Here is a 27,628-nt window from a genome sequence, read left to right as displayed (position 1 = left end):
TGTTAATTAAAAAAAAACCTTTGTAACTGGGCATATCTGGGCTATAAAATGCTACATTTCATAATAACTTCCATTAAAAAATTAGTTAATCGAATAATAAAAATTTGCTAAAAAATTTGGGAAATTTTGCATTACATCACTTGCTCACCAATGGATCCTCTGCAGTGAATGGGTGCCGTCGGGATTAAAGTCCAAACAGCTGATAAAAACATCACAATAATCCACAAGTAGTCCATATGACTTTAGTCCATAAATTAGAGAACACATTTTAGTGTGGAAAAGTTAAACTGTATTACAGACACACAACTTTTAGGTTCACAAGACATTAATTGATGGACTGGAGTCATGTGGAATACTTGTGGATTATTGTGATGTTTTTATCAGCTGTTTGGACTCTCATTCTGATGGCACCCATTCACTGCAGTGGATCCATTGACATAATTCTAAATTTCTCCAAATCTTTTCCAATGAAAGAACAAACTCATCTACATCTTGGATGTCCTGAGGGTAAACTGTAAGCTAATAATATATTAATAAATATATAAATAATAAATGTTTTTTTTTCTCTGTAGTTTTTTCTGATATTTGCAACAATTATTTATATCTTATATTATTTATATTTGATATATTTTTGTCACCCTGCTGGTCGATTACGTCTTGTTAAAACCTTCTGCCATTTTGTGTTGTCTTGAGTGGAACATAATTCAAGCTTGTAGAGGTTAAACTGCACATTCATATTAGTATTTACCATATATCCACGTTCTATACAATAATTGTCAAAAAGAGCACTTACCTCTGACATAATTTGTATAGGTGCTTAAGTCGCCGGCTGCATCTGCTTCTTGACCTTTTACTGGTACTCTGTGATAATTTCCTACAATCTACCCCTCTTGATCATTGACATTTAAATGCATTTTCAGAGAAATCTTAAATAGCTAATTCACAATGATTCTTTAGAGGATGAAAAAATGTGACAAAAATATCCTAAAGACAGGCTGATTCCTTTAGCATTATTCATTAATTCATCAGAATCATTCTTTATTTGTGCTATAATGAATATCTTGAGGTGTTAACCTGAATGTGGCATATAAAATATAAAATGATATTTGAATAAATAATATATTTATATTTAATGTACTTAATTTGACAAATGTAAACACTTCATGTTTGAATTTATTTAAATCTCCATTGTTTTTTTTCCCAAACCAGTATGAATTCCCTTCTTCTGGAATACAATAATTATAATCTTTTGAACTACTCCTTAAGTTAATAAACTAAAACAGACACTGTAACTTAGTAAAACATATGTTAATATCTCTGAGGTTACATAAAGGGCACATCTGCAGTCAGGCATCTAGGATGGTGTACTTGGTCACAATTAAAGACTAAACCTGTATCTTCTGCGATGGTGGTTTTCCTCAATAGCCACTAGGCTACAGCTACCATTTTATCCTATTTCTGAATAACAAGATTGTAATGTTCAGACAATCCTAGTCTCCATGGTGATAAAAACCACTCTGCAGTCTCCATAGCGATGCTTCATCAGCACTTACTAGGTGCGGTTTGGTACTTGGCCTACTGTTTACTGTAGTTAAGTCGATGGGTTAGGCCCATCTGACCACACTGCCTATCTTTATCCTCCTGTATATAAACTCATGATGAGATCATTTGTGTGGAGTTCATCAGCTGGCTCTTCAATAATCTAATCAGTCTGCTATGGTGCTGCTATGATCTAATCAGTGATGTCATCTAAGTGCAATAAGTATGTGCACTGATGAGGTATTATCCAGCACACAACACATCTTTATCATGACATAAGGAAGGAAGTCACTTAATTTCAAGTCGACAGAAAGTGTACCAAAAACAGGTTTAGCTACTGTAGTAGAGATCCACAAACTGTTTTTCAAATGTAGATCTACCTTGTGAAGAACTGATTTGACTTTGATGTTTATGAGGCAAGCTGTTTGTCAAATCTTCATTTTTACAATCTTAGGATATTGCATTTCTCAAAATCTTAGTTTTAAGAAAAAAGGAGACTCTTCTTGCAACAACTTTAAGCTACATTTTCTGACACTTTATAGTGGATAGCTATAGGCTATTTATTAAATTTGGACCAGAAAAGTTTGCGTGTTATCATTTTTTTAATGTGAAATTAATCATGTAAATACTGATTAACACATTCTAAGGTTGTCACAGAAGTATTCAGCTATCTTCCAGATTCGGTTACTAATGCTAATCAATAATTGATGAAGATACCTGTGAGGTAATTGACAAGCTCACAGAAGAGGTGCAAAGATTATCTACAGGAGGGGCCGGAGACGAACTGCAGGATGTAGAAATGTGAAGCAATCTACAGGTCAATAGTTATCTAAAAGATCAACTTTGCAGCTATTAGTAAACTCTTATAACTCTTATAGTTTTCAAATTCATGAAGTAACAAAATTATCAGTCTATAAACAGTGTTGGGGGAAGTTACTTTTAAGTAATGCATTACAATATTGAGTTACTTCCTAAAAAAAGTCATGCTAGTCATGCTAAAATCATGCTAGTGACTTGCTAGTCATGCTAAAATCATGCTAGTGACTTGCTAATCATGCTAGAAACATGCTAACAACTCGCTAATCATGTTAGAAACATGCTAGTAACCACCCTGGGTACCCTAGTAACCGCATAGCAACACCTTAGCAACCACCCCAGGCACCATAGCAACCACATAGCAACACCTTAGCAACCACCCTGGGTACCTTAGCAACACATAGCAACACCCTAGCAACCACCCCGGGTACCTTAGCAACCGCATATCAACACCTTAGCAACCACCATGGGTACTTTAGCAACCACATAGCAACACCCTAGCAACCACCCCAGGAACCATAGCAACCACATAGCAACACCTTTGCAACCACCCCGGGTACCTTAGCAACCGCATAGCAACACCTTAGCAACCACCATGGGTACCTTCGAAACACGTAGCAACACCCTAGCAACCACCCTGGGTACCTTAGCAACTTCATAGCAACACCCTAGCAACCACCCGAGGCACCATAGCAACCGCATGGCAACACCCTAGCAACCACCACAGACACCATAGCAACCGCATAGCAACACCTTAGCAACCACCCAGAGTACCCTATCTATCTATCTATCTATCTATCTATCTATCTATCTATCTATCTATCTATCTATCTATCTATCTATCTATCTATCTATCTATCTAATCAAACTTCAAGCTTTAAAACTGCTGAAAACTGCTGAACTGTTTCAGACTGAAAACAGTCAAACTTTTAAAACTTTTTTAAACTATCTGGTCAGACTTTCTCAAGCCAACTTAAAGTTTGTCTTGACAAACTTTTTTATCTATTTTCTACTGCACCTTCAAAGGAGGCAATACAATGTTGTCCAATCTAGCGCTGAATTCCTGAGGTAATTTTATGTTTTATGTTACTCTGTTTGCTGTGCAATGTCTGTTTGCTTCTCTACAATGTGGCCTTCTATTTTAAATGTACAAGCCCTTTAAATTTGAATGAAGTCTGATTAGCTGTCAGTGTTTTATCGTTCATCAGCTGTAAAAAAAATAGTTCTGAAAGTGATCCCAACCATATCATTGCCCTGTATGGTTATAGTTACAGTCAAAGTGTGAACTCTGCTATTATTTGAAATTTGAAATTTGATTTTTAGAATGTTAACTTTATAGTTATAGTTATTGTTCTTGGTGTGAACAAGCCTTTACTTTTACTGTTCTGAGCTGAGCTTGGTTGTATGTTTTTAATATAAAACAAGTAATATTTTTAAATAAAATCTCTATCACACCAAAACGTCACCTTAGAATTATAAGGTTCTGACATTTTTGTCAATATTGAGTTATTCACATATTCTAATTCTATGATAATTTACATTATCTGATTTCTTTTGTAAGCAGTGTACATTTTGGGCCTTTTTTTAGAAAACAAAAATGGTTCTATCTAAAGAAGTCTATGGAATGCAAAAACTTTGCAGCTCAATATCTCGAAAGTGCTCAGAATGCAGATAGAACCTTATAATTCTAAGGTGACGAAAAGTAAAATGAATAAGCCTCAGGCTGAAGGAAATGTAAATCCAATTATTAACATATTTAATAGGCAGGTGTCCAAATAGTGAATCCAAATAATGAATAACGCATTTTGCCACTTAAGGGACATGGTTAGCTGCTTGATACCAGGAGCCTGTTACATTACAGTACATTAAATTTCACTTACCACATAAACAGAGTAAGGAGAGATGACTGATAGGACGATGGGGAATGATTTGCAGATCCTGAGCACCACTCACAAACATCTAATCTTGTAAAATGTGTAGTAAGTACTGTCGCTCGGTAGTGTACACAGAGTATGTGTGAGTGTGAATCTCTAAAGTGAAAGTAAAAAGTGAGTGCACATTGCCCCGCATATTAATAGTGGCTCCCTGATGCCCGCAGTTTATATACAGTGTAATTACCCAACAATATAATTGACAAAGAAAGCATTGAAAAATATTTTTTTCCCTCCAATCTTGTATTATTTCCTTTTAGGGGTTCCGTAGCACACGTCATATCCTTTCCGAACACGGTTTTGGATTCAGGCACATCCTTAATATTTAATAGCAGGTTTGCATCAAGTTTTGAGTTTGCATTTTACAGTTTTTATTCATTTTGAAGAATCCTGAATCTGTTTTGGTGCAATTGAGAGTAAATGCATGAGTAAATGCACACAGCAAAATCTCCAGTGTTAAAATCCTGGTGTTAAGGACTTTTAGTAGGGATGGGCAAATCGATCCTGAAGTATCGATATATCGATACTGATGCGAATATCGAAAGTATCGATACTCAAATGCAAAATATCAATACTAAGGTGTGTATTATTGACCAGTGATTTTGTTTATTTAACAAAACATAAGGTGTACAATTTGCATTGAATTGGACGTATAACCTATGTTAGGGAATAACTGTGCACACTGCAAATTTTAAAGGGTGAATTTAACTCTCTCAGTGTTAAAATTAACACTTTACCAGTGTATATATGGATACCACTAGTAAAGTGTTAAACTAACACTTTTGAAAGTGTTAACATTTTTAACACCCTAAAAGTGTAAAAAACAAACTCTTACAGTGTAAAATCTTAACACCAGAATGGATGTTAAAAAAACACCAAGTTTGGTGTTCAAAGTTAACACTCATGGATTAACTGTAGATAAACTGTAGATAACTGTAAATGTAGATTGCTTGGTTCTGTCTTGCAACATATTCGTGCGTTCAGATGAGTAGGAAAATAGTTCTGTTGACATTATGTACTGGCGTTAATTATTTGAAAAAGTAACTTTTTGATATTTTACTGTAAATTAAAAAGGAATCCATTACTTTACTAGTTACTTGAAAAAGTAATCTGATTACATAACTCAAGTTACTTGTAATGCGTTATTAGTGAAATAAAAGACCACTTAAGTGTACTTAAAGTCACTATTATTACTGTTTTTAACACTTAAGTTCTAATAATGTCACATTAAAATTTTGTCGTACAATAAATAAGTACACTTATTTTGTTATCTGTTGACTAACATACTGCATATATAAAATACTTGATTAAGTTTTTATTCTTTTCGCTAAATTGCAAATCATACATGCTTCAATAAAAATGACATTAAGGTATATTTTAGTTTACCATAAATGCTTGTCAGTACACTCTGAAAAGACAATAAAAGAATGAAATGACATGTAAATGTGTACTTAAATGAAGCACTCTTTAGATAACTGCATTTGATATAGATTTAAACTGTAATATAATTTCATTGAACTGCAATAACATAAAATGAAGTGTCTGAAAACATCACATTCTGTTCACACTTGAGTATATTCTTCTAAAGTATATTATTTTCGAAATAAGTACTCTTTTTAAGAATATGTAAGTAATATATAAGTGTACTTATTTTTTAACAAAATTGTAAGGGGGACTTTTTTGAGGCTTTACTTGAAGACTTAATTTAAATATTATTAACCAAGAGATAGATAGATATATACAGTAGTCAACATTTGAAGTGGATCAAAAAAGTTAATCAGAGTTGTCCAAAGACAGGAAACAGGTATTGTTTTGGTTTTTGGACAACTTTGATGAAAGGTTTTGATCCACTTCAAATGTTGACTACTGTAGATAGATAGATATAGATAGGTTCCAAATTACAGGACAAAAATCGTGGTTAGTAACGTAATCCATTACATTACACATTAGTTATTACAATCCGACTACTTTTAGACTACTTCTGACATAACTTGTTTATCACATTGATTTAAATAGGATAATCTTGTACCATATTGATATAAAAATACGAAGAGTATGAAAATATATTCTAGATGAAACGCTAATAATTAATTTAATCATAAAAATGTCAAATTAAAACAATTCTAAAATGAATCAAAATAAAACACTGAAAAAATGAAATCTTTTATGTTTACCTGCACATTTCGGCCCAACGAAAAAATACGTGCGACCTGACTGTTGGTCATCTGAGTGGAATTCCGAGCCGTTTACATTTACAATTACATTTAGTTACAATATAAACAATCAAGCACTTACCATTTTTATATAGTGTATATATATATATATATATATATATATATATATATATAAAATGTACACTACCAGTCAAAAGTTTTTGAACAGTAAGATTTTTAATGTTCTTTAAATAAGTCTCTTCTGCTCACCAAGCCTGCATTTAACTCAAAGTACAGCAAAAACAGTAACATTTCGAAATATTTTTACTATTTAAAATAACTGTTTTCTATTTAAATATATATTTTAAAATGTAATTTATTCTTGTGATTACAAAACTGATTTTTTTTGCATCATTACTCCAGTCACATGATCCTTTGCAAATCATTCTAATATTCTGATTTGCTGACCATAACCAAGTCACCAATGAACATGCAAATGTGTTATTTCATTGTTAAAATGTTTATTTTAAAATCTCTGGGGTACTTCATATAAAATATATTGGGTGAAAGAGAATCAGATGACAAAAAGTTTGTGAATTTGTGCATTTAATGTAATTTTACGTAATTACAAGTAGCTACTTCATTTTTGGAATCTGATTACGTAATCCATTACTACTAGCTCTGTACATACCTGAGTAAGTATGTATGATCGAAAATAAATGAGTTTTATTCAGCACACACAGTTCTCGGCCAATGATGTCAATCATAGAGGCGATAGCCCCTCCCATCACACAGAACCCAAGCGCGCGGCCGTCAATGGCACTGAGTAGTGCACGTCACCTGTCTCTAACATGTAGCTAGAAACGCTAACACGGCTCGGAATTCAACTCAGATGACCAACAGTCAGGTCGCACGTATTTTTTCGTTGGGCCGAAATGAAACAGCATGACAAAGATGTTTGTTACAGCTCGTAATCCCAGACGAGAGCCGTTGAGGGCAGACCTGACCGTGTGAATTTAACCGCATTAGCTAGCCAGCTAGCTGGGCTTACCTTTAGCTGCGCTAGTCGAAACGAGCTAATATCACCAACGGTCCAAATTTTTAGATGTTTAGCGAGTGGCTCCTCGTCAGAAAGGCACATTTGACGGCCGCCTGGAACGTGGCGTCTACTGGAAGGCAAATTTCGACTTAAGAAATGTAAGTTACACCACATTTGTCAGACTAACTTACAGGCTAGCGTTATCTAAGTTACCGGGCTGGATGTGTTTTGTAACTGCTGCACTCAGGGCCAGTACTGCTGCCTGCTCTAGGAAACAGACCTGTTAATAGATGTGTCTCCAAACCTAACGAGCTGCCAGTCTGTGTAGCATTTTGAGTATCATAGGCGCTGAATTTAAACGTTATAATGTGCCTATAATGACTCAGATGCTGACTACGTTAGTAGCTTAATTGGTTTCGACACCAATCACATTAATTCCTGCAGTAAACACTCTTTCCAAAGACAACAACAGTCCTGGCGTTTAATTACTCAAGAGTAATATTGGTTGTTTTTATTTCTATAAAATGTGAAGGCCTATATATAAATTCACTCCAAATCAGTGCAGAAACAAGCCCATGTGTCAAAAATTTAGTTTTTACTTTGAAGAAGGGTATATTATAAACACACATAGTTTTATGTCAAATATTATTATATTAGTATTATGTTATTAAATTCAATATACATTCATTTGTAATATATGGGATATAGATATGATATATGATCAGATATTACATGCAAAATGTGAATTTTATTATATTTGTATTACTATTATTGTCCACTTAATGTCATTTTTGTTACTGTTAGGATTTTTGCTTCAAACCCTGGTTCATTTCTGACCTTGGTGGTTATAAGTGTGATTGAAATTAGCTGATGGAAACTTCATGACACAAACAATTAAAAGAAATTGAAGCCCTTCTGTTACTATGATGACTAAGTAGGCTTCTAGAGGTGATTGTTATATTAAATACAGATCAACCAAAGATCAATCAAAGTTTACCAGGTCAGCCTTTTTAGTTGAAGCTGTAGAACACTGGAATTCTCTGCTGACAGGATTTAGAAATTGTGGTACTTTAAAATGTCTAAATAAAGTGGAAAAAATGTGCATTTTAAGCATTAGGTAGTTGTAATTTACTGTACAAATAAAGGCATTTTAGAAAGTAATACTTTTATTTAGCAAGAATGTTTTAAATTGATCAAAAGTGATGATAAAGGCATTTATTGTGATGTTACAAAAGATTTCTATTTCAGATAAATGCCGTTCTTCTGAAAAAATCTATTCAGCTGTTTTGAACAAATTAATAATAATGTTTTTTGAGCAGCAAATCAGAATATTAGAATGATTTGCAAAGGATCATGTGACTGGAGTAATAATGCAAAAAATCAGTTTGTAATCACAAGAATAAATTACATTTTAAAATATATATATTTAAATAGAAAACAGTTATTTTAAATAGTAAAAATATTTCAAAATGTTTCTGTTTTTGCTGTACTTTGAGTTAAATGCAGGATTGGTGCGCAGAAGAGACTTATTTAAAGAACATTAAAGATCTTACTGTTCAAAAACTTTTGACTGGTAGTGTACATTTTATATATATATATATATATATATATATATATATATATATGTATGTGTATAAATGTATAAATGGTAAGTGCTTGATTGTTTATATTGTAACTAAATGTAATTGTCACACAGCTCTCTATATAAACCTGGTTATGTAGGTGATTGATATCACTGAAATAAAATAAAATCATTTAGATTACATTTAGATTAAGACTTGATCACATATATGAGCAAGTAAGTAATTGTAGTTTACTTAAAAGCATTTGCTTGTGGAATTGCATTTAAATAAAACTAGAGACAATTGTCATTTAGAAAATACACAAATTGTTATAACTGTTAAGTCTTAGATTGATTTGTTTGGGCCTGACTTGTGAAATACAGTCAGAAGCTACTGTACATGGACTTTCAGAGATTGGTCCATTAACATCAGTGACAGCATGATGATAAAGTTCATACAGAGGACCACTGGATGAGAATCTGTTGGAGTTGAAAAAATGCTGCACCATTGCCAACTTTGGCAAAAACTGAAAGCTGATATAAATGTATCTGGTGGTTTGGGAGAATGACTGTATACATTGGCAAAAAGGGGAGTAAACCTGTCGCAAAATAATAGGAAAAGCTAAATAGGTCAAGAGGCTACAGCACCAAAAATAGCATGATAATAAGAGTTTTTCATTTACTGGTCTTTTCTATTTTATGTTATTGTCTCTCCAACAGTTATGTTAGTAAGTCACTATGCAGGCTGCACCTGAAAAACAAATCTAACGTTGTTTGATTTCAGGGACGATTTTCAGAGATAAAGATAAATTAGCTCCTTTAGATTTTTTAAATTAGTCGGGTATTTAAAAATTGCCAGTGTTTTATTTGGCGTCAAACATGTTACAGATATGTGCAACACCTGGTTAATATCCTAATAATTGCAATGCTGTCAAGCTTCCAGCCAGAGCTGCAGTCATCAAGAATGCACAGCCCCAAAATAGAATAGAAACCAGCAGACATGTTTTCTGAAAGGATTTTGAATTCATTGTCTCAGTTAATTTCATCAGTTTGACTGAAAAAATATAAGTGGGATTTAATTTCTAGTGTGATTCTAGCTATTTGTTTTTTCATATAACTGCAGTAGAGTAAAACTTCCACTGATGAGTGCAGCTCCATGTTTGTCAAAGTAAAATTCCTTTCATGTTTGCCCAAGCAGTAAAGTTTGTTTTTCACTAGGATTTTGGACTTTTGCCTGCTGTGTACTGATGGTTTCATCAAAAAGGCTTTTAGGGTAGGCCTTTGTGTTCCACATCAGTTTATAGGCTATACAGCTTGCCACCCATGTATCACGCAAAGGTCTTCTCTTTCCTCATTCCCTAATAGCACCTTACACAGACATTGGCAAGGGCACAGATGATGTGAGGACCTAAAATAACCCAGAAAGTTTATAGAGTGCTTGGCCACTGATAATAGGGATGGTTTATGAGCGGTTTGCTGGTCATTGGGAGGCTTCACTTGCTCTTTTTTTTTTCTTGTAATGAGTAATTGGTAAAATGGAAGTGGCTCATTCTATGGACGAAAATCCATGGAATGAGAAACCCATGTAAAAGTAAAACATAATGCTATTGTGAATTCACTAATGTATGATTCAGTTAAATATAATGGTGCGTTCACACCGCACACTTTGTCTGCGTCAGGCAACGCACCTAACGCATCTAGTTTGACGCATGTACGTTGAAGCTGGCAACGCTTGCTTTTTGGTGCGTTCACACCGCACACGTCAGGCAACGCTCCCAACGCATCTAGTTTTCTGCACACTTCCCCTGAATAAACCATGGCAAACTATTGGGACTGGACATTTTGGAATCCTCTCATGAACATGTTTCATTAGCTAACGAAATGGGAAATAATTACGTTGAGAGAAGATTTGACAACCCGATCTCTTCAGCGATCTTCATCCAAGCAAGTTCCTTTACATCCCTATCTTTATACAACAACGAGGACGGATCATACAATTCTCTGCGATTGCAGACGGCTAGAATAAGTTTGTAGCCGTCTTCAATCGCAGAGAATTGTATGTTGTTGTTTTTTCTGCTCCCGCTTCATTCAAAATACGTGTGGTGACGTCGCTACAGTGAGACGCTCTGATTGGTTGACGCACTGCGTCAAGTGCGTTAAGTCCGTCAAAAGTTCAACTAGCTGAACTTCTGCGTTGCTTGCGTTGGCTGCGTTGACGCTTGAAACGCAGGTAACGCTTGAAAAGTTGACGGATCCAACGGACACAACGCAACGCAGAGCCACTGACGGACCTCTGACGGACTCAACCATTGACTTTACATGTAATCTTGCCGCAACTGACGCATGACGGTTTGGGCGGTGTGAACGCAGCATAAGCGATGCAGGTTTAAAGGTGCCATAGAATGCATTGAAACAATATTGTAAACTGTTCTCTGATATCTACATAGAAGGTATATGGCATAGAAAAGGGTAAAATCTTCAGAAACGGTTTTACAGGTCCATTTACAACCCTAGGATTTGTCCCTAGAATGACATGCTCTGTTATTGCCTTATTTGGAAGCTTTGTGAGTATTAATGAGGAGCTCTGCTCTGATTAGCTGTCTCACAGAGATGCTCGGTCCCACACAGCTGTAAGGAAACACATGGAGGAAATATATATTTAATTATGGCCGCTTCATTTTTTTAACTCTAGTCTAACCGCTTTTAATATGCGATTTGTTGAATCTGTCGTTTTGAATCCGCCAACATTTTACTCTCTCTACCAGGATCCGAAACTCGCCACTCGCCAAATGCGAGCAAATTCTCTGTCTGGCGAGTTAAATTTAAAGCGCCATCCGCCACATGGCGAGTAAATCTTTTCACCAGTAATGTTAATCAGTATCAGTCTCGCGGATCTCTGTGATGCTCCCCCGATCGGGCCAGTGCTGCCTTGTCACTAAAGTTTAATTTGCAGTGCGCAAATACAGACTAATGGTGCGTTCACACCGAAAGCCAAGCGAATATGCGCATCGTGTCACTCGCTGTAGTTTTTCCCGTCACTAGTGCGTATAACAAGAAGGCGCGATCAACCATGGCAGAGATAAATATGATCTCTGCTTTGTACCTGTTGTGTAAGTCCTAAATACATCAGAAAGACAAATGCCGATGTGTCTGGGCTCACAGCACAGTAATGTATCACAGATATATCTCAAGAATTCTTCTATAAACAAAGTGTAGAGAGAGTGTAAATAAGAGATTGATCTTGCGGTACAGAGAGCGTCGTTGATTATAATAGAGCTTTGTGATATCGGAAACTAAGATGAGTTACAGCTTTTAATATTTTTTTATGGGAGTTTGTAAATGAGATATTGATTTAATACAGCAGTTAAATAAACAAGAAGTTATTATTAAGTGACTTACATTGTCTGACAATAACACTATGGCTGATTTTCCGTCGTCAAAATTATTCTGGACCAAGTCTCACTGCTGTGTTTGATTGTAGATGTGCAACGGCTCTGCGCGTCTCCATTCAAACACAGCGGTGTTTCGTTTATAAGTGAACATGCGTTTTTAAAGGAATCTAGTGAAATGATTCAATTTCCCATTCATAAAGAGTCACTTGCTTTATTCTTGAATGAACCATGCATTCAAATGAATATGATTCAGTGATCAATTTCAGTTTCGTGCCGCCACCTGCTGGCATATATTTTTAGTTATTGAAATCTTAAATACTTCTGTATTCAAAATTTAATATTTAAAACATTAATCTCAACGTGCATTATGAATTTGATTGCACTCATGGCACCTCTGAGCCTCATTAAATGTATGAAAAGGTAAAAAAAAAAAAAAATATTAATGGACAACACCGTAAAAATGAAGACAGAAACCTTGCTGATTATTAAACTCTTACTAGCACTACCTCTTTCTTGTGATAGGGGTTTCAGTTTAATAAAGCAAATTAAAAATGACTGGAGAAGCAACCTCTCAGTGGATTCACTCCACAAACTTTTATTCATCAGCATTGAAGGGGCTGAGTTGGACCATTTCAATGGCCAGAAGGTAGTTGAAAGGTGGCACTCTCAAACAGAAAGGGCTCAGAGAGTATTGCTCTAGAACAGAGACAATATTTGTGATCTTCTGATTAAGACCTGGAACAATTCATCACAATAAAACTTTTAACAAATTCTGCTTAAAAACACTGTTTACTAATATTGTTTAATATTCATCTTTGCAACAACATTCCTTTAATAGGAGTCCTCCATTTATGTATAGTTAACTGGTGATCTGGGACCATCGACCTGGACAGACTGTTGTGCATAAATTTAGTTACATCACAATTATAATTCTTTAAATTATCAATTGTATTTAAAGAAAAGTTATGCTGAATAAAAAGTGTATGTATAGTTATATTTGGCTTTTGACACATTTAAAATATGTGGCTAAGAAATAGATATTAACTTTTTTTTTTTTCTTTTCGGTGGGGCCAGTAAAAATTTTGGCAGGGCAAGTAAAAATCTGAACCACTGGCCCGATCAGGCCAGTAGAAAAATTCCTTAGCGTTGAACCCTGCTGTGGCACAAAGACTGTGTCAGAAGCAGGCGGCCAGATTTCATGGACAAAGAAAACAAGTCTGACTAGATCAGATAGTTCGTTAAAAACATTTCCAAGTTATAATAAAAAATCTAAAATGACCAAAGTTGTTTTTCTTACTGATGTTTTAATTGTCACTCCTCTCTGTCCGGAGCACACATAAAATACAGAATAACATACTTTGGATATATTTGTGTTAAATCGTTAAGAATTTTGGCAGGTAAAAAATAAGCTTGGCCGGTTGATTTTATAATCCACCGGCCAACTTGGCCGGTGTGTCAAAATTTTAATTTCGGTCCCTGCTCTCTACTGTGATCGCATGTGCTCTGTGTAACCTTATACTGCAGCGAAGTAGTATAACGTAAGAAGGACTTACCACACAAGTTTTGATGCTTTAGTGATGCTCAGGATCTGTAATCATTCGCCATCGTCAACGCAGTCATCTCTCCTTACTCTGTTTATATGGTAAGTGAAATCTTATGTACTGCAATGTAACAGGCTACCGCTAGCATTAAGCTAACCGTGTCCCTTCAGTGACTTGCCTTATTTTACTGATGTACTGACGTTACTGATGATTGGGCGATGCAAATATTGGGGGCGTAACTATTAACGATCTGGACTATTGCGTAATAGTCAGTGTTATGTTAGAATTGACCTATTTTTCAGTGGTCTTTTGCAAACACCAGAATTATATAAGAAGGAGGAAATGATAGTATTTGAGACTCATGGTATGTCATGTCCATGTACTGAACTGTTATTATTCAACTATGCCAAGGTAAACACAGTTTTCCATTCTATGGCACCTTTAATATCTATGCTTGAATCTTTTTTTACATGCGTGTAGTTTGCTTACATGCATCTCAGAGCGGCTCTGTTCGCAGTAAATGCTGCTCCACACAAACTGTTATCATTTACATGTATCATTTGCATATTTTGTTGTGGGTGGGTTTATTATAACTACATTCTGGAAATACAATGTGTGCCATTTCATCAGATTTGTAAGGTAAAACATTTATAAACCTATGCAAACACATATTCAAGAAATGTTCCCTCTGCAGTCATTTGTAATAATGCATAATGTACGTTAGCTCCATTGTTTATAATACGTTATGTATTTTAACAGATTTGTTCAATAAAACAATGATAACTTGCTTATGATACTTTATTTAACCTAATTATTATTTCCTCTTTGCTATTATATGTATTTTAAGTCATTTTGAAGGCTATTGAATTGAAAAATGAATTATGATAATCCAATTACTTGATTAATCGTCAGCATAATCAACCGATTAGTCGATTAGCAAGATAATCGTGAGCCCTAAATGGGTATGAACATTACTACCACTAAGAAGTTTTAATAATTAAGATTTGTAAATGTTTTTGAAAGAAAAGGCATTTAAGGAAGAAAGTAATGCTTGACAAGGCTGTATTTATTTAGTCAAAAATGCAGTAAAAACAGTAGGGATGTAACATTTCACTCAAGCCACTGTGCAATATGATCCACAAAACAATTTTCTCAGAATTTATTTATTTTTGGTGACCTTTTATGTTTTTTCAGACAAAATGCTGCATATTTTGTTGTGAAATTAAAATATATTTTGTCAAATAAAGTGAATAATCCCAAATCAAATAAATGAATAATAAGAATAAAAGAAACTTCTTCATACAAAACTGATTCAACACACTTGTCTATAATTATCAAGTCCTTCTAAATTTCTTAATTAACTAGTTAAATTGTGTTTAACTTTGCAAGAAATCCATAGGCTAAGGTGTCCAGACATGCCATTTTACGGGGACATGTTCTGGCAAGGATTTCTATATTGCTAAAATAACCAGGTTTTGGCTGTTTGCACTGCACAGATCAATCGTTGTATGACATCTAAGTACCATGAGAGCTATAGAAAGCTCCTTATGCTTTTAAATTGCTCTCGCTGTATTTTGATGTCATACACTGATCGGTCTGCACAGAGCCGCTTTAAGTTGAACACCCCTAATATGTACGAGGAAAGCAATGCCAAAACCTGGATATTTTAGGCAATATAGAAATCCTGGCCAGAATGTGTCCCTGGAAAAGGGCACGTCTGGTCACCTTACCATAGGCTTGTTCCAGTCTTGATATTCTTGATGGTACATCTTAAATTTGAAAAGATCACCCACATCTACCGACATGTGAGCGCTCCATAATAACACGTGAGAACTCAACTTTTGTAGGCAATTATAACAACATATATAATTTAATATATAAGCTTTAATTGTGGTTTACCTTGTATTAGATTGGCTCTGATGGAATACCATTGTTTGCTGGATCTATCTGTCTTGAAAGCCTTAGCTCAGTAGCTAATCAAGTACTGCATGGATCTCATGAGTGGATTAACAAATTGAGTTAGCTTGTTAACCCCACTATCTTGAATCCCTCTGAACCTTTAGGAGTCCGGCTGATGTTTGCAAACTCTTTGATTAATGATAGTAAGATTTACATTAAAAGTCAGGTTGCACTTCTTGGATCCATATCTAACATGACCTTGTACCAAAAAGCCAAATTGATTTACATTTTGCCTTCCAATGCACGCTGGCTGATCTGACTTCTGCTCTACAAGTTTACATAAAAAGTATCAGTAGAAATGTTGCAGTCCTGTAGGCTTGAGAGATGGCTCCTGGGTAATGAATGTAGACTAGGGCTGCACGATATTGGGGAAAAATTACATTGCAATATATATTTTTTCTTGCGATATATATTGCGATGTGTACAAAAACAAGTTCACCAGGTTGTTTTGAACTGTTTAAAAATCAAATAATAATTCAAGAATAGTTGGGGTAATTTTGTAAGCATTTTCAAAGAATAAAAAAATGTAAAAGTACAGTATAATCAAAACCCTGAAATAAAATACTTTTTAAAGCTTATTTTGGGTAGTTTCATAAACAGTTTGACTCACCTTATTCACTGTCAATTCAGGCAAATCAAGGCTCTAATATGAAATTAATATTGAATGTTGCTTTTACCCTGATGAAAGAGAAATCAGCTTCTTCCTTTCACGAAAAACATTAAAAGCTTAGCCAAGATGGAGGAACAGCTGATCATAGCTGTTACAGGGATAACTTTTTTTTTAACAGCAGAGCTACTGCAAGCAATTTTTAGTTTTGGAAATCCATTTATCTTTGTTTATTTATCTTTGCTGAAACTTCCGCGTCTTTAGGAGAGCGCGGGTCATGGTTGCTTAGCAACGGCAGACGCCACTCTGCCACTCAAGTTACAGAGCGCTTTGGAAAGAAGGAGAAAGCGGCGCGTCTAGTGTTTTCCATGCGTTTTTAGGCGCGACATGTGAACGGTCCCTTAAATTCGTAGTGTTTCCACGAGTTGTGGCAACAACTGCCAGGCACTCCCGACAAAGCACCTGTTTTTGGTCAGCAGCATCCTTTTTGTATCCAAAATACTTCCATATGACCGACATTGCGTTTCTTTTTGCGACCAAATCTTCCATTTCGGCGCTTTTCTCCCGTCCCACGCTCATTTCGTCATGCGCACGCAGAGACTGCATGCATGAAGTAGGTGAAGCAACGTGTGCATTGTAGTTTTTAAAGAACCTTTAAACATGAGTTAATTTAATTTATTTTAGACATATATAGAGTCGTGAATAGAAAGTTTAGAAATATAGAAAGTACATTTTTAAATCAGACACAATTTTTTTTTGCCCTGCATCGTGACTGTCACGCGTGCGATGACGTTGCTGAAACGATTTATCGTGCAGCCCTAATGTAGACCCAAGACTCTTTTATTAAGTGTGGGATCACATTTATAGGTCCGTGAACAAATTTAGGGGTATGTTTAGCTGTAGTATCAAGTTTAATCAAAATCAGTGGGTGAGTTAAAGGGATAGTTTACCCAAAAATAAGGCACCTCTTGATTTACTCACCCTCAAGCCATCCAAGGTGTATATGATTTCCTCCTTTCATGCGAATACAGTTGGAGTTATTTTAAAAAAGGTCCTGGCTCTTCCGAGCTTTATAATGGCACTGAATGGCTTTTAATATTCAATAGTCCAATAAAGTGCATCCATCCATCATAAAAAGTGCTCCACACAGCTCCAGAGAGTTAAAGCATGACTCCACTTCCAGAATAAAAATGTCCTGATAATTTACTCACCCCTGTGTCATCCAACATATTCTTTCTTTAGTTTCAAAAAGTGTTTTGAGGAAAACTTTTCAGCATTTCTCTCCATATAGTGGACTTCTATGGTGCCCCGAGTAACAAAATGCAGTAAAATTGCAGCTTCAAACGATCCCAAATGCGGCTGTAAATGATCCCACCCCGAGAAAGAAGGGTGTTATCTAGTGAAATGATCAGTTATTTTCTAAAAAAAAATTTACCATTTATATACTTTTTAACTGCAAATGCTTGTCTTGGTCTTTTTGGAGGCTTTCAACATACCCTAACAGTCATAAACAGGAATGCACACAGTTCAGCGGGGCCAGACGAGCATTTGTGGTTAAAAAGTATATAAATTGTAATTTTTTTTTTTTTTTAGAAAATAACCAATCGTTTCACTAGATAAGACCCTTCTTCCTTGGCTGGGATCGTTTGGAGCCTTTTGAAGTTGCATTTAAACTGCATTTTGGAAGTTCAAACTCAGGGAAACCATTGAAGTCCACTATATGTAGAATATTCCTGAAATGTTTTCCTTAAAGAACATAAATTGTTTAATAAATTAGAACGGTTATTTATAGTTATCATCCTTGATGTGAACGAGTGTTTCGGGTAGCAGAGGAGTGCCTTTATTTTTATAGACAGAAGCTTTGACCTTTAACGTCTGTGCAGCTGACTATATTTTAAATGTGGATCTCTTTGGTAAAAAATGTGGAACTTTTTTTTAATCCTGCTTGTACCATAACACTCTTAACTTTTGTCCACAGAATCAAGGATACCTGGAGAACATAAATGGTCTGTTCTTCTCTGTTGTTATTAGGTAATAGATTTTGTCATTGCTTGGAGGAACTGGTCTTGTCAGAGTCTTAAAATACATCCCAAATACACTTTTGCTTGGCTGTGAATCAGCGGTAATGATGCAGCTGCTCTTGTATTGATGTAATAAGTTTGTTTGTCCTTAGGGCTCCATAAACAAGACAACACAAGGCCAGTTCAGCAGTTTAAAACTCACAGCCTGTTTAGGGGCTGTGACATTTGATACGCTGGCCTTTAAATTTTCACATGCAAGGAGGACATGGCGTGCGTGGAGCCGTGCAATGCATATGTTCGCATGTTATTGTAATGCTCTCACAATGTTGTTCGTTTCCAAACTGCACTTTGCCAGCTGCTTGTGGTTTCAGTTCAATGAATGAAATTCACTGTTAGTTTTGTTTGTCAGGTATCTCGCTGTACTTGCAATTCCAAGGGACTGGTCGCAGGAAAGATGCACTGAAGTGCCCTGTTGAAGCTCTCTGTTACCATAGAAACCACTCTTAGCTGCCACTCCAGGCGCTGTAGGCATGGAAACGGAACATATGACAGTGGTCCAATGGTTACATCATTGCAGTGCCATAGATCTCAGGAGTGTGTTGAACTGCTCTCTTCACTTCATTGGAATGTGGAAATCTTGTATGAGCAACCTGTCGTCTGGATGTGTAACTCTTGAATGCAGGCCAACGTTAGGTCAGGTAAGGATCAAGACTCACCATGTTAGCGAACAGAGCTGCTAATGTGGGATATTAATAGAATTCCTGGAGTCAGACTAGGACTGCTGTCAGGCTTCAGATTCGTTCCTGTTTGATAAGAGGTGGTTGTTAGGAAAATGCACTCTGGATGACAGCCTGAACTGCCTGGTCAGTGCTGACCTTTTAAAATTCATTGTCCACAATGCCTTTTTCCTGTTTGTAGTGAAGGTATCATGATTCATGATGATGAGGGGACGTGGGTGATGGTGGATGAAAGTCACCGTTGGGCACAGGTGGTCTGAAATGGAGAGTCGATGAGGACCAGGCTGTTTTTTGTTTTGTTGGGTCCCAACGTTAAAACATTCTTCAAAGGTCTAGCCCACTTCCTGTCTCTACAGGATGCGTTTTATTTGTTTGTTTTAGTGCTTTGGCACAGTGTGCCCTCTGGTTCCATGCACATTCATAGGCAATGAGTTATTATCATCTGGGCTTTTTTCATTTACTGTGATGCTAAACAGAGCGCATGATCAAAGCGTAGCTAATCTGGAGTCAAGGCACAGGTGCTGGAAGCTGTTTCCAGTGAAACACTATCGATTATATAAGAGTGCTCAAGACGTTTTTTTATTAACTGTTATAATGTACTTTTATATGGGTTAACCCATCTCAAGTGATCCAGTGGAAGTTGCTTGACCTTTTTAGTTTTCCTTTTTGTGAGTGATTACTTTCATGAATTGGTATTGCAAAACTACCAGTTTATTTTTATTCTACTTGGTTTAACCAAAGCTGCTGTCTTTGTTTCATGTCATGCAACAAATTTTGGTTATACAGGGCTGTTCAAAAATCTTGGCTTCTTTTGACATTTTCCTTGTTCTTGTTTTTTGTACTTTAGTTCACTTTCAGAATAAAAATGTCCTGATAATTTACTCTCCTCCATGTCATCCAAGGTGTTCCTGTCTTTCTTTCTTCAGTTGAAAAGAAATTGAGGTTTTTGAAGTAAACATACAAGGATTTTTCACCATATATTGGCCTTCAGGGGGATTGATGTGTTGAAGATCCAAAATGCAAATGCAAAATTATCTGTCATTTTCTTAAAAAGATAACAAAAAATTTACTTTTTAACTACAAATGCTTGTCTCTCACTAGCTCGGCGATATAATGCAACTATGACTTTGCACGTTGGAATGGTCATGCATGGTTAGGTTTTCTCCTTCAACTCCAAAATCGCCCAACATCGTTGTTTTATCGATGGGTGTTGTTGTTTTATCCCATTATCGTATTAACTTTTTTATAAAGTACTTTGACTTTTTATCTTAGAAAATGACTGAATGTTTCACTAGATAAGACCATCATTCCTCGATTGGGATCATGTAGAGTCCTTTGAAGCTGCATTGAAACTGCAATTTGGACCTTCAACCCATTGATCCCCATAGAAGTCCACTATATGAAGAAAAATTCTGGAATGTTTTCCTCAAAAGCCTTGATTTCTTTTCGTCTGAAGAAAGAAAGAAAGATCATGGATGACAAAGGAGTAAGTAAATTAAAGTGGGAAGAATTCAAGTCTAAGTCCAAATTTTTAGGGTGTATAGGTATAGTTGTAGGTATTTAGCATAGTGTGTGGATTTCTTTATGCTGCTTTTTTTTTTAGTGGGGGTGAGAATGTGCCTTTTCAATTCCTTTCATTTTGGGATGGAATAACCTGTATATATTTCAGATACATGTGAGCTCTTATGGTGAGCATGGTCCTGGCTTCCCATTGATGAAAACTTGAGAGGCTGAGCCTTTGCTGAAGGCTCAGGTTCTGGGTAAATGGATGGGGGTTTGCATGCGATCCTATCTGGGTTTATTTATAGTGCAGTAGGCGTGAGGTGTGGCCAGCTCAGACGCTCAGACATGCTGTTCTGTGACATCATTGCATACCACATGACTGGATTGCAGCTTGCTGAGCAATAGCGGGGTCTCTGGTACAAACCAGGATCCCATATATATGTCATCCAGACGCTTTTGTATTTTTTAGGTCAACTAGACCATAGGTCTGCTTCGGTCCAGAGACATGATAGCACGGAGTGGATCATTTGTGTGAATCAGCGCAGACCCCAAAACGTGTCGGACCCATTCGAAATTCACACAGAATGCAATATGTCATAGCGATATGCTTGAGAATGTAGCTGTCATACATTGTGAAATGCGGCTTTACCGAGCTCAACAGCTCTGGCCCAAGATGAAACGTTATTGGCTGGACTGCTTGATATGTCCCGCCCTGTCTTTCTGGTTCAGTTGAAATTGCATCACATAGAATAACACTGCATGTTTCAAAGCAGTTCAGTGGAACTTTAAATGTGACATCAGTTTTTTTTTTTTTTAGTACACATGAATGACTGAATGGATTTTCCTTGAATCACCAAAAGCAGTAACAGGGCTCGCAAAATCGCTAGCCCGACGTCCCGGGGCTATTGTGTTTTCCAGTCGGGCTACCAAAATGTGTCACTGGGCTGCCCGACGGGCTATCTTAAAAACTCCTTAATTTAGTTGTATCAAATTTAAGGCCATAAAAAGTTTTACAGATATGTTAAATAGTAAAAGAAGAGTCAATTATATTTTAGGAGGTCTTACATTTGGGAACGGAAAGACGAGAATCGCTATAGGGCTGGATTAAACTTCAAAAGGCAATGTCATTGAATAAATATGCACGCTGTAGGTTTCAAAGTCAAAACGCGGCACTGATGTCTTTATATGAATGTATCTGAAGGGAACCGACTGTCCTCAGAAACGCGTCGTTTGCATTTTCATTTCATGCTGATAAAACAGCGCTTTGTGTTCAGCCGTTACTGGGGAAACCGTAGTATTTCAGCACTCCTAAAGCAATGAATTGACAATGAATTTTTATTTCCAAATTTTTTCAGCTGTTTATGGTCAAATGATTGCAATTATGGGCCTATGTTTTTATGCAGAAAACACAGAGTTGTAAATGTAAAAGAAGTTAATGTGCCTTCTAAAAATCTAAAAAATTAAGACAGTAATATATATGTTTTAAATAAATATAATAAATGACATACTTGATTTATCCCTTTTAATGGTATAAAGGCTGAAATGCCATTGTACAAGATATTTTGTTTTTGTGTGAACCTGTATCCGAATTATAAATCATGCCATTTTATGGCTTAATATTCTACCGTACATTGTCCAATCCTACTCATACTGTTCATTTTACTTGTGCAGCTCTTAAAAAGGGTCATAAATTGCCTTAAATTTATATTTAAAAATTCTGAAGATACACCAAATAGTGAAATAAAATTAATTCCTTGATATTTGTTTATATTTGTGTATTGAAAACATTTTTGATTGACATTTACCCCCAGTTTCACAGACAAGGCTTAAGCCTAGTCCTAGATGTAAATGTAAATCTGAGCTGTTTCAACTGAAAGAAACTTGGACTGACTGATCTTAAAATATATCAGTGCCTTTGTTTTGTCTCCAGATGCACACTAGTATAGTTTATTTTCTAAGGCACGGTTATAATTATAACTTAAATGTCCTAATTGAACTATGGCCTAATCCTGGTTTAGGCTAAGGCCCATCTACAAAACCGGGCCTTAGACTCCTATCTAATTTTCTTTATAAAAAAAAAAGAAGTCTTTTTTTTATTTGGGCTAGTTAAATTATTTTCGGGCTACCAAAATCTGAAGAGTACCTGCCCGAAGGGCTACCAGAGATTTTGAAATTTTGCGAGCCCTGAGTAATTATATGAAACTGTGGGAAACTCATTTGCGTAGTTGCCTGACTTAAAGGAAGTGTTTTGTTTTGTGGTTAGTTAACTTAAGTCTACTTTAGCCTTGTTCAGACTGTCAACCCAAATCTGATTTTGTGCATATCTGGATGGAATCTGATTTTAATAACTGACTGTCCACACAGTGTATCAAACTGTTCATATCCGATTAGAGTGCTTTCGTTTTACGGAATTTACGTTGGTTTCTTTGGCAGTGCTGTTGCGTTTGTATGCTTGCGCTAAAAAAACAACAATAACAGCAATACAGTTTTCAATACAGATGTTGTCTTACAATGTGACGACATATTGCCGGATTTCAGTTGGATTTGCACAAAAATCTGATTTGGGCTGACAGTCTGAACGAGGTTTTTGGCACCTGTAGAACTTTGACAGATCTTTATTCTCCTGATAAATGGAAATCTACTTTTTTTTTTTTTGTTGCTGTAAATTGTGCCTGGGTTGATGGCAAATGAGTTAATGCACAAGTTTTCTAATTTGTAGGGCTGCCCTCCACTAAGGCCCTTTTTCTGGTTGACTAGTAGTTAATTTTAAGCATTAGTTAACATTAGTCGCATGTTTATTAATAAACCATATAAATCATAATAATGAGCCTTTAATTGCTGACATGCATTAACATTTTAATAGTTTTTTGAGAAACCAGTGCTTTCTTTGTTTTTGGCTTAAGAAATGAAGTCAGCGACACTGACTCCACAGTAGTGATGCCCCTGTATATGTTTCATACGGATTATATAATCTGAGAATATTTGTTTTTTATTTGAATTGGTTCATTTAAAAGTAGACATTTCACTCTCTATAGATATATTTTTCATTGCTGTAAGGCAAGTATATGTGGAGTTTTGGAGACAGTACATCCTGTTTGCTTTCTTTATTGTTCATAAGTGCAACGTTTCGTTGTTATTCTAACTGCACACAGATAAAAGTAGAGTCTGTACAGATGTGAAAGATGAATTAATTTTATCTGTTTGACCAAAAATGACGGAGTATTATAACAGGGCTCGAAATTGCGACCATTTTGGTCGCATATGCTCGCAAAATTTAATCTGCGCGACCTCAAATTATATTTGGGAGCATTTGTGCGAGTGCGAGTAATTGTGGTGCGACTTACTTTCATTTCTTTACAAAACTTTGGCTAGCCTAACTACTGCAGACTGTTGTGAGCTGATGCAGTGACAGGTTCACCGTTCTCTCCTTTGATTGTGGACAATTAGAAGGTCTCCACAATCTGCTTTTGAAGAAATATATTTTGTGCTACAGCATACATTCTGTCAGATACAATTCTGCCGCTTCCGTCTCAATATACTGTACAACGCCGCATAAATTCACATCAGATGATAACTCAGCGGCAGAGTTCCACTCACGCAGGGGCGTAATTTCCACTCGGGACACTTTTCAAAATCCCGTTGGTGTCCTCTCACTTTCAAATGGTTTTGTTAAAGTAATCTCTTGTATTGTAGAATGCACGCGCAGCACCGTCGAGAGTTTCGCGGGATCGTTAAAACGAAACCAAAAGTAAAACTCACACGCATTCAAAAGCAATTTTAATACCCTAAGTTTAGAGAGCGACTGCCCAATGTGCGCAAATTAGGCTACATAACATATCTAGGCTGTTATTAGTATGTGGGCTATAATAAGCTGTATTGTGTCTATAGCTCTGTATCAGAAAAAATCGGTCATTTGCACTTTGAATATTGAAAGAGTAGCCTACTTTGATCATGCCTGCATTTATTGTCTACACGACTAAGAAAGAAGTGGCGTTTATTTTTTGTTGTTTATACTGTAGCAGGGATGGAAATTAACTTTTTTGTCCACCGGCCAGTGTGGCTGGTGGATTTCAAAATCCTACCAGCCACTAAATGTTTTTACCAGCCACTTTATGTTTTTAACCGACAATGTGTAGCTGCATGTGAAAATTAATACTACAAGATCTACTATACTTGAGCAGTTTATTTAATCTCAAGTCTCAATAAAATACTGACATTTTCTCTCTCTCTCTTACAAACCCAGGGAGCAAAGCAAAAAAAAAAAAAAAAAAAAATACTTTTTTCCTCCAAAAAATCTTTGCGAAACCATTCCACAGCCATACCTGTCACACACCCACTTTATAAGCAGTTTTTTCCTTCTTGCAGTGCGTGTCCTACTAATTTAAAACATGTTGAAGCATCTTCTGATCAATAATAAAAAATTCTGATAAAAAAATTAGCCTTGAGGTGATAATTGACTCATTAATATAATTTACAGTGGCAGTTTATTTTTACCTATGTTATGGCTTTTTTTTTATTAATTGTCATTATATGTAAATTTTTTTAATTATATTTTCTTTTTAAAATTTCTAATTAAAACAATTTAATAGCAGAATAAGACAACTATATTACCAATCATATAAAATTAGTATTAATAAAAAATAATTTGTACTACAGGTGGCACAAAGGAACACAAAAGTGGCTTGTAGGTGCAATTTCAGACATTTAGTGAGGCTCAGGGGTGGCATAAGTGCAAATGTATTCATGTTGAGATAAATGTATTAAATATAATTTTTTTAATATAGAAATATTCCGTTTTAAATAACTAAGTATACGTTACAATGACACTAAATCCACCAGTAGGGGGCAGTAAGACAAATTATTTGTTTGAATGGCTGATTCATTTGGGAATGAAGCAAGTGACTGTCTTTATGAATGGATAATCATGAACTGAAGATTCGTTCAAAACGCGCTTTCATTCATGAATGAAACACCGCTGTTTTGCTTTTAGAGATGCGCAGTGGCTGAGCTGCTACTCATTTAGAAATATTTTCATTTAAAGAAATAGAGTAAAATCAGGCAATAGAGATATAGTCAGACAACGCAAGTCATTTTATATTTTCTTGTTATTGAACTGTTGTATTAAATCAATATTACATTTGCTTACTCCCTTAACAATTGTTTAAATCTGTCACTCTCCTTTTCGCGTTCTGTGGGTGCACAGACAATAATCTAAAACAGAGCGCAAATGAGTCTCTCTTTCACTTTAAATAAGCAGGACTCAAAAGCACGTGCAAATGATTGATTCCAATGTGTATTAATACCCGCGCCGAAATTCTAGTTATGCTCTGTGTTTTCTGCTAAACAACGAATTATGAATGATGCCGAGATGATTTTTTGGTTTGCCGTCAGAACAACAACAATGTATATACGTTTATACATATACGTTTATATACACGTTACACATTTTTTTGAAGGTGTGTCTCCGCTAAAAGTGTCCGCCGTCGTCGTCTTCACGTGTTTTAGTTTTTAGTTAGTTCTTCAAGTATTTAGTTTTTTCCGCCTCACGCCGTCCGGTCGAAGTATGTTATTTTTATTTACCCGCCACGGTGGCCGGTGGGTGAAGCGAGTTTACCCGCCACAACACAAAATCACCTGCATTTGGCTGGTGGCGGGTGCTAATTTCCATCCCTGTACTGTAGATTGTTTAAAAATGCAGTGGTTGCCTCTAAATGGCTTTAACTCTTTATCTTTAACCTCTTTAAATGGTTGTAACTATAATAGAGAAAATAAACCTTGTTCATGTACTCATATTTTCATTCATTCTTGTCCCTTGCTTAAGGCGTAAAATAAATATATATATATATAAAAAAGGCTTTCAAAATCAGCCCATTTGCTTGTAAAACATCTGCATTAAGAATTGACCATGAAGAATCAAGATCGGCGCATTACTAAAACGAAATTAGGTGCTCCTAAAATTTTTTTGGTGCTCCTAACTTTTTAAAGTTGGGAGCACCAGTGCTACCAAGTAAAAAAGTTAATTTCGAGCCCTGTATAAGTGCGAGTGACTGCACCGACGCCTCCATCTGTCATGCAGTAAGCACGCTATGGTGTTGCTTCCACACTCCACACAGACACTTCAATAGCACATGTTTTGTATTGTGACACATTAATATTGCAATCTTTAAAACAAAACATCATCCCTAACTATCTCTTTAATTTTTGAACAGAGCTTTGTTGTACAACAGCATCTATTCTTGTATGTTTGCAATGTTCTTACTAGGGCCAAAGCAGCTTACATCTGCTCTGGAAGTTGTAATCCAGGGCAGCCAGTTTACCATGTATACAGTCAGTGTTTCATGCACATATATGGGTCATTGACATGTAAGGATTTTAACAAAAAATAATATCTATTGTAAACATTAAGAATGTTGTGTCCAAGTCCCTTTAAGGCAAGTCATTCCACTCGTCGGCCATCTTTGAAACGCCTCTCCTATCTCTTTGAATGTGGAAACATGAAATTCTCAACTGTTCGCCAAGCTTACGATTAAATTTCATATTTGAAATCACCAATGAAATCTGTCAAGTACCGCATCATAAATGTGATTCCTTGTGCTCCAGTAGTGTTAAAAACACTTATTTTTCAGGCTAGATCAGCCAGTGCACATGCGCAATACTGAGTGCACGTCTTAGAGCACCGATTCTGTCTATAGACATTTTTCCTGAACGCAGAAGTCACGCCTGACTGAAGAATGATTTCCATTTCCGGTCGCTAGTGTTTCTAGTTAAAGTAGCATATATTCCCATATGTTAATCTAATGATAAACTTATTAAAATGTTTTTAAAAAGC

At 35.9% G+C, this 27,628-nt stretch overlaps 1 protein-coding gene across 3 annotated transcripts in view; it reads left to right on the top strand.

Annotated features, from left to right (window-relative positions):
* The first annotated feature begins 7,252 nt into the window (after positions 1 to 7,252).
* ppm1ba (protein phosphatase, Mg2+/Mn2+ dependent, 1Ba) overlaps positions 7,253 to 27,628 on the top strand; it is a 39,045-nt gene continuing 18,669 nt past the window's right edge. For 2 of the 3 annotated variants that reach the window (XM_073834077.1, XM_073834079.1), the window contains exon 1: positions 7,253 to 7,636. The gene's annotated coding sequence lies outside the window, so the exon portion shown is untranslated. Of the gene's footprint in view, positions 7,637 to 19,104; positions 19,258 to 27,628 lie in introns of those variants that run through there. The other variant, XM_073834078.1, reaches the window with a different exon arrangement.

The sequence above is a fragment of the Garra rufa genome, chromosome 2 (assembly GCF_049309525.1).
Source record: "Garra rufa chromosome 2, GarRuf1.0, whole genome shotgun sequence".
Classification (NCBI taxonomy): Eukaryota; Metazoa; Chordata; class Actinopteri; order Cypriniformes; family Cyprinidae; genus Garra; species Garra rufa.
The sequence above is the reverse complement of the archived record's forward strand: the minus strand, read 5'-3'. Positions and strand labels throughout refer to the sequence as shown.